The sequence below is a fragment of the Podarcis melisellensis genome, assembly GCF_964234715.1.
Source record: "Podarcis melisellensis genome assembly, chromosome: 6".
Lineage (NCBI taxonomy): Eukaryota > Metazoa > Chordata > Lepidosauria > Squamata > Lacertidae > Podarcis > Podarcis melisellensis.
In genome coordinates this window covers 9363516-9372086 of record NC_138538.1, presented here as the reverse complement: position 1 = coordinate 9372086, position 8571 = coordinate 9363516, and the positions used below count along the sequence as shown (strand labels likewise).

General features: G+C 45.7%; 1 long non-coding RNA gene across 1 annotated transcript; it reads left to right on the top strand.

Moving 5' to 3' along the window:
• On the top strand, window positions 1-1214 carry LOC309371642. The gene is made up of 2 exons (XR_014169237.1): window positions 1-181; window positions 343-1214. It is a non-coding gene; the product is annotated as an uncharacterized lncRNA (long non-coding RNA).
• Window positions 1215-8571: the final 7357 nt, after the last annotated feature.

The following is an 8571-nucleotide window of genomic DNA, read 5'->3' as shown; positions in this document are numbered from 1 at the left end:
GGCGACCAACTGAAGTCCATAGCAATGTTAGAGAGCCAAACCGAAAGGGTGAGAAACAGGAGCAGCTAGAGCGAAGAAAGAGGAAAAGCCTCGGCCGTGCCAGCCCTAAATAGCGCGGGCCACGCCTCCCGGGCCAGCTGATTGGCTGGCAAGGGAGATGACGTGGCCAAGGATTCCCCTAGTCTCATGGGGGCTGGCTTGCAGCCCCTGCGCACATGGGGAGGGGGTGAAGCCCACAACCCCACCTCCTCTCCAGTCGGAAGTGGCTTTCTCGCGGGAGGCAGGGATGATCACCACCTGGATGGCTTTAAAAGAGGAGTAGACAAATTCATGGAAGAATAGGTAGCCCATATTTACTAATACTGATGCCCTCTCCACTATCAGAGGCGTTGTGCCTCTGAATAGCAGTCAGAAACCACAGGAGGTGAGAGCGATGTTGTTTTGAGGACAGGTCTCCTGTAAGCATCTGGTTGGCCACTGTGAGAACAGGACGATGGGCAGGATGAGACCCTAGCCTGAACCAGCAGGGCTCATATATTTAGAATCTATACAGACTTCTCTCTGGACAATTATGGATCCAAAAATATCTTCCCTATAGCAGGCTAATAATCTGACTTGCAAAGTTTCCACCTCCCGATATGTGATAAATGAAATTCTCCTCCCATGACTTTTTCCTCCCCGGTGGCTCTTGCAGCTGTCTTTGTCTTCCCTCCTCAAGTGTTAAGCCCTTTGTTTATATTGTACATACAGCCCTGATAGCTTCATGTTACTTACTTTGCAATGGAAGAAGGGTGAGAGAAGGGGAAAGATTATCTGCCTGGCCCTGTCAGAGGATCCAGCACAATGCCGCCGTCTCAAAACTCAAATGCTTAAACTTGAGAGTTGTTTTTCACCCGCTTTCCACCAAACTCTTTTCAGACTTGGCACTTCCGAGTCTGATCCCGATCCCTTTTCCCAGGGCTCAAAGAGAAGAACTACCATATTATGTAGCCACAACCTGATTTTGTCCTACTGTTTTAAGACGGACACCTTTTTTTCAATGTACTGTAATGAAGGTTTGAGTTACTGGTTGTGATTGTGGATTGTCACCTATGCTGATGCTTCCACTGGGAAACATGGTTGTTTTTTTTAAGAAAAAAAAATGGATCTATGCAATGTCTGGCTTGCTGTACTCTGTAAAGAAACTGATTTTAGATACATGCAAAAAAACAAAATCGGAATGGTCATGGTTTGTTCCCCGCCTCCCATTCACTAGGTATTCATGCTAAACACCTGTCACAATCACAGGGGTGCCGGCTGGGAATAGGTGTGGATGACATTGACATTTCCAGTTTCAACTCTTAAGTTTTGCTTGCACCATTTTTGCATCAGTTTGCCTTTAAAAAAAAAAAGTTCTCACAAAAATTCACCAGCATTTTAATGTGCCTTTCTGCTAATATTAGGGCTGTGCACCAAGTAAGGCTGAGGCCCAGATCCCGAACTGAAGTGCACTGATATGTCCCTATCTGGGCGTTGGCTGGGGCAGGATTAACCAAAAGCTGCACAAAACGATGTATTTATCTGGTTCTAAAAACATACACAAAACCAATTGAAGACACTTGATGCATCTGTTCCACTTCAGAAGCAAGACCAAGTGCTGAGAACTCCAGAATCTGGAGAGAAATTTAGGTGAGGGCGAATTTTGACCCATTCCTAAACGGGCATGCTAAATCAGCCACGAATCAACCTACTTTTTTTTTTGAAAGGATAACCTTTCTGCACTGGTTCCATATTGCCACTAGATGGTAGCAAAGACAACACTTTCATCAAATTGTCCTATTTGGGTAACTGGGAGTTCATTCTTACTGGGAATAGAAATGTGGAAACATAAAGCAGAACGGATTAGAAAGCTATTAAACAGCCCCCTGCCTCCATCCAAAACCATGGCCCACTGTCCATTGGATCTCCACATTAATCCACAATCTCCAAGAGTCACTGCAGGGATGGGCTTCTTGTATCACATCAAAAGGATGCAAAATAGATCTTTCAATATAACTCAAAACAAGTGAGCCATGCCACATCTGTAAGGAAAGTGTATGGACAAAATATTCAGGTGGTATATGAACATTTCCCAAGACCTGCTGGAGATTCTGTGTATTCACCAGGAAATGTCAACAAGTCCCTCTTCAATTAAGGATTGTGTGCGCATTCTCCATGCAGCCTGGGGAATGTGCAGAATGACCGGTTGTTGTGCACTTTACTGCTCAACTTACATAATACATTAACACAGCTCCTTGCTTTTTGGACTCTATCTTGGCTGTGTTGACTGTCATTATGAGTCCCTCCTGCAAAATGCAAAATGTTTGCATTCCTTCCAACATTTCTCAGATGAAAATAGGGATGTCCTACTCAATAACAACAACAACAACAACAACAGACTGCCCACCTGACTAAGTTGCCCCAGTCATCCTGGGCAGCTTTCAATATATATAAAAACATAATAAAACATTAAACATTTAAAAAACCATGCCTATACAAGGCTGTCTTCAGATGTCTTCTAAAGGTTGTATAGTTATTTATATCCTTGACTCAGGGGTCGCATAACTCCATAACCTCCAGTATTTCTCTGATGAAACTAGGGAAACCCTACCATTTCCTCCAACATTTATTCAATGAAAATAGGGATGTCCTAAGGAAAAGCGGGACATTCCGGTATCAACTCAGAAACTGGGATGGCTTCTGTAAATCCGGGACTGTCCCTGGAAAATAGGGACACTTGTGGGGAGTCTGTGTCTGTATCATCAGAGACAGCGCCAGAGGTCAATGCATCTTCACAACCACTCCGGCCTGTCTCTCTTGCATAAAGGTAAAGATAAAGGGAGCCCTGACCATTAGGTCCAGTCACAGACGACTCTGGGGTTGTGGTGCTCATCTCACTTTATTGGCCGAGGGAGCCGGCATACAGCTTCCGGGTCATGTGGCCGGCATGACTAAGCCGCTTCTGGTGAACCAGAGCAGCGCACGGAAATGCCGTTTACCTTCCCGCTGGAGTGGTACCTATTTATCTACTTGCACTTTGACGTGCTTTCGAACTGCTAGGTTGGCAGGAGCAGGGACTGAGCAACGGGAGCTCACCCCGTTGCGGGGATTCGAACCGCCAACCTTCTGATCGGCAAGTCCTAGGCTCTGTGGTTTAACCTACAGCGCCACCTGCATCCCAAAAGTGTATTTACAGACTTTTTTTCAGCATCAGCTATGGTTGATGAAGTGTGGGAATGTTCAGGGAGGCAGGAGAGGATATATTGTTTATTAATATCCTTCCTAACTTAAGCTAGCAAGTTCTATAACTTAGCAGAGTTTTGCATTCCCCTTTTAAACACACAGCAGATAGCTGGTTGCAGGCTTTTTAAAGCCTCTCAATATTAGGTTCCTGGTATTTTCCCTTATATCCCTCTTAAAAGAATAAACACACCACAATTTTGTGTAAAGTATATACAGTGGTACCTCTGGTTGTGAACAGGATCCATTCCGGAGGCCCGTTCGCAACATGAAAAGAGCGCAACTCGCAGCGGCGCATCTGCGGACGTGCGGGTTGCGATTCACGTGACGTCATTTTGTGTGTCTGCACATGCGCAAGTGGCGAAACATGGAAGTAACCCTTTCCGGTACTTCTGGGTCACCCCGGACGTAACCTGAAAGAATGTAACATGAAGCGGACGTAACATGAGGTATGACTGTACAGTGGTACCTCTAGTTACAAACTTAATTCGTTCCGGAGGTCCGTTCTTAACCTGAAATTGTTCTTAACAAGAGGCGTTGTTTTGCTAATGGGGCCTCTTGCTGCCGCTGCACTGCTGGCACATGATTTCCGTTCTCATCCTGGGGCAAAGTTCTCAACTTGAGGTAACTCTTCCAGGTTAGCGGAGTTTGTAACCTGAGGCGTTTGTAATCTGAGCCATTTGTAACTCGAGGTACCACTGTAAAAGAAGTTTACTCACATCATCAGTTCACAGTTGGATCCCTCAAGGCAGACTTAGTTGCAAAGTATATACATGTGGATCTATCCCATTTGGAGATAGTCCCAGTGTCCTCTGTTGGCTGGAAGCCAACAGAGCACCTCTAGCTAAAAGCTGCCCCAATGATGGAGGAAATCAAAGAGAGAGAGGGTGCTGCGTGCTGTGTCCTTTTTGTTACCTGGACAGGTAAGGTCATGCCCACCTCTAGTCACATGCAAAAGCAAGTATGTCCCAGCCAGGAGGAAACAGGAAGTTTTCGCCTGGCTGGACCAAACATTCCCCTGCATGTCCACTCTAGGAAAACAAGGAATGTTGTACTTGACTGCTACTTATGTATCACATCCCACATAAATCAGTCTTTATCTGGATGTGACTCAGCAGACATCACAAGGCAGAGAAGGAGAGACACTGGGGGTGTGGAGTTTGAATTCAGCCTGCCTTTTCAAGGGCTCTGTTTGCTAAAACTCCTACCTGTTTGTTTTTGGAGGTTTTTTTTTAGTATTTGCAGACACCACTTGGAAGAAATGCTGGACCAGATGGGGCTTTGGTCTGATCTAGCGGGGCTTGACTTGCGCTCTTACGATGTGCGAAGCTGGAAGAGAAGTCCCAGGAAAGGGACTGTTCCCACCTGCTTCTTGTCACCCAGCCTGGAACTTCTCCAAGAATGCAGATAAGTAGCGAGCTGATTCCAATCGGAGCTGACAGCAATTCACCCATCACTCATTTGGAGATCTGCTGCAGAAATGCTGAGCTTCAGATACTGATTTTGAATATTAACATATCCACACAGCCAGAGAACAAGGGAAGAAGGTTTGCCATCTAAATTACCATATTTTTCGCTCTATATGACGCACCAGACCACAAGACGCACCTAGTTTTTGGAGGAGGAAAACAAGAGAGAAAAAATTCTGAATCTCAGAAGCCGAGGGATCGCTGCATAGTAAAAGCAGCAATCCCTCTTGCTGTTCTGGCTTCTGGGATAGCTGCGCAGCCTGCATTCGCTCCATAAGACGCACAAACATTTCCCCTCACTTTTTAGGAGGGAAAAAGTGATGCCTATAAAGAAAAAAATATGGTAATTGAGGAAGAGTTGAGGAGGGGAGCATTCCTTTCAAGCAGGCTGGCAATCCACCCCCAATGGGCTGGATCCCAGTGGGTGTGATGAGTAAGAACTGGCAGGCCAGGTAGAGAGGCTTTCTGCGCCAGATCCACCTCTAGTAGTACAAGTAGTAGTAGTAATAATAATTTATTATTTGTACCCCACTGTTATGTACTGAGTTGAATAGGATCCAAAATGCAGCAGTCTGATTGGTCCTAGAACAATAGGATCCAAAATGCAGCTGTCTGATTGGTCCTAGAACAATAGGATTCAGAATGCAGCAGTCTGATTGGTCCTAGAACAATGCAGCAGTATGATTGGTCAGCAGGAGCTACCCAATCCAGCTCCAGATGGAAGTGAATCCACAACCTGATTGGCCTACAGGAGAATCCCAGAATTAGCCAATCACATGCAGCCCATTGTGTAAATAATGTATATAAAGCAGATACTTGGGGGAACATTCATTCCTGCTCACCACTATGAGCTGAATAAAGAGCATGAAATCCACTCTGAACTCCGAATATATTTCACCCACCCATCTGGCTGGGTTTCCCCAGCCACTCTGGGCGGCTTCCAACAAAGATTAAAAATACATTAAAATGTCACACAATAAAAACTTCCCTGAACAGGGTTGCCTTCAGATGTCTTCTAAATGTTGGGTAGTTGTTTTTCTCTTTGACATCTGATGGGAGGGCGTTCCACAGGGCGGGTGCCACTACCGAGAAGGCCCTCTGCCTAGTTCCCTGTAGCTTTGCTTCTTGCAATGTGGGAACCGTCAGAAGGTCCTCGGCGCTGGACCTCAGCATCCGGGCAGAACGATGGGGATAGAGACGCTCCTTCAGGTATACAGGACTGAGGACGTTTAGAGCTTTAAAGGTCAACACCAACACTTTGAATTGTGCTCGGAAACGTACTGGGAGCCAATGTAGGTCTTTCAAGACCGGTGTTATGTGGTCTCTGTAGGCTCCCCACCACTGCCTTAAAGTCCATCTAGAATCCTTAAAGCTTAACCCTGTGCGTTAATGTGCCACTTAGGATAAGGCGATAAGACATCAGCACCTGAACCAGGTGGTGAATTTGACAGCTCAGGGGAATGGCAGAGTCAGAGCGGAGGATGAAATGCAACCTGAAGCATCGGTTTGGAACACTCTTCCTGGTGGATACATTGCTTTTTTTACCCACAAGCCCCATAGAACAAGGGTCACAAACCTTTCGGGGGCAATGGGCCCATCGGAATTCTGGGAAAGTGGCCTGGGTGCCAGTCACAAAATGGCTGCTGCATATCTGTGTGCATGGAATAATACAAAATGGTGGTTTTGGGGGCCCAACAGAACCCCAAATTGCTGCCACATCTAAAAGAGCTAAGAAAGAAATAGTTGCTCCTTTGGCAACCCCTGTCATAGAACCATGCTATGTAACGAAGTAGCAACATTTTGAGGGGGCTTCTGGGTTAAAAACAAAACAAAATGGCAGCCTCATAATCAGCTGTGGGCCACCATTTTATTTTATACAGAGGATGCCACAGTCAGAGTGGTGCTAGGCCAACAGATCCCTCTCTTTAAGTGTTATGCTGCTACAAAGTTTACTTCTTGTTTTGTTCTCAGTAAAAATGAATCTAGGTTCAGGTAGGTGTTGGTTTGACACAGTCAAAATGAAGAAGAAGAAGAAGAAGAAGAAGAAGAAGAAGAAGAAGAAGAAGAAGAAGAAGAAGAAGAAGAAGAGGAAGGAGAAGGAGAAGGAGAAGAAGAAAATGGTCTAGTAGAACCTTATAGACCAACTACGTTTGTTCTGATATAAGCTTTTGTGTGCATGCACACTTCTTCATTCAGTCAAAATGAAGTTTGCCATGGATTCCTGTCAGTTCCTGAAAGGCTATGTGTACCTAACAACTTTGCCCCCATGTATGCAAGAGAGGGGACGCAGGTGGCGCTGTGGGTTAAAGCCTCAGCGCCTAGGACTTGCCGATCGAAAGGTCGCGGTTCGAATCCCTGCAGCGGGGTGCGCTCCCACTGCTCGGTCCCAGCGCCTGCCAACCTAGCAGTTCGAAAGCACCTCCGGGTGCAAGTAGATAAATAGGGACCGCCTACCAGCGGGAAGGTAAACGGCGTTTCCGTGTGCGGCTCTGGCTTGCCAGAGCAGCGATGTCACGCTGGCCACGTGACCCAGAAGTGTCTCCGGACAGCGCTGGCCCCTGGCCTCTTGAGTGAGATGGGCGCACAACCCCAGAGTCTGTCAAGACTGGCCCGTATGGGCAGGGGTACCTTTACCTTTAACAGAACAGGACAGGCTACCTCTGTTGCCACCATGAATTCAGCAACTGCAATAGCAGGTGTCGAGGGTTTCAGACGTGATAGCCACAAACAATCTCTTTCTCATGTATAGAGGTGTCCACAAATCAAAGACGTTACCTGATTGCATGAGTGTGGGTGACCTTTAGGTTCCTCCCCCATATAATTATATGGTGTGCATTACCTTTTCAACAGGGTTTTTTCTCTCTCTCAGTATAACCTTTTGCTTGAGCTCTCCTTCATCCAGGGTCCTATAATCAGCAAAGTTTGCTCTACTAACTCATCATTTACGCACTCCAGCAAATAGCATGTTTTTAAAACAGATGTTGTGTGTTGGTCTCTTACCTTACTGTGAAGGGGAAAGAGGATTTTGAAAGCATAAGGCAGAGAAGAGAATATAAAAACCCATCTTTTGCTACTTTGATGATAACGTGTCATATATGCCAATAATTGGGCACAGCTGCCCTGACTAAAATTGCTTCATTTTAAAGGTTTTTTTAAAAAAGAAGAAGAAGAAGAAGAAGAAGAAGAAGAAGAAGAAGAAGAAGAAGAAGAAGAAGAAGAAGAAGAAGAAGAAGAAGAGAGAAGGCAAGAAGCCAGAACAGGCTGGCTTTTCACCCAACCTGCCCCTGGCTATATACCTGGGATAGAGCAAACATCATTATAATTATCTAAGAGTCCCTGCAGGCTTCAGAACTAATTCCAGCATTAGCTTGCAAATGGCAAAGCGTAAGGTCAGAACAGGAACACCATCCAGGAAGGCAATGTTTTAAAATAGATAGGTAATAGTACAATTTTGCTTTAGATAGTTATGCCTTCTGGTCAACCGTTCCTTCCAGAGATAACTTGTAACAGTGAAAAATTGTCTTTTGGTTCTCAGCAAGAACTAATGATTAGGTAAGGGCTGTCTTGCACATCTCCTGGACATCTCTCTTGAATTTTGAAGGACGATGACCATCAGAGCTCAGGAAAACAGTTGACATCACCCACACACGCATCTAAGAGGAGTGAGTGCATTGTGCACAGTGGCGCACTTTGAGGTGCAAGGCTCATTGTGGCAACCCTCATCTTGACACACCTGAGGAGAGCCTGGAGATGTTGAGAGCTGCGTTGATCTACTACAGAAGAAGTCTTCAGAAGGGTCATCTTGAGTAATGATGCTGGAGGCTTGGTTTGAGCCATCCAGAGC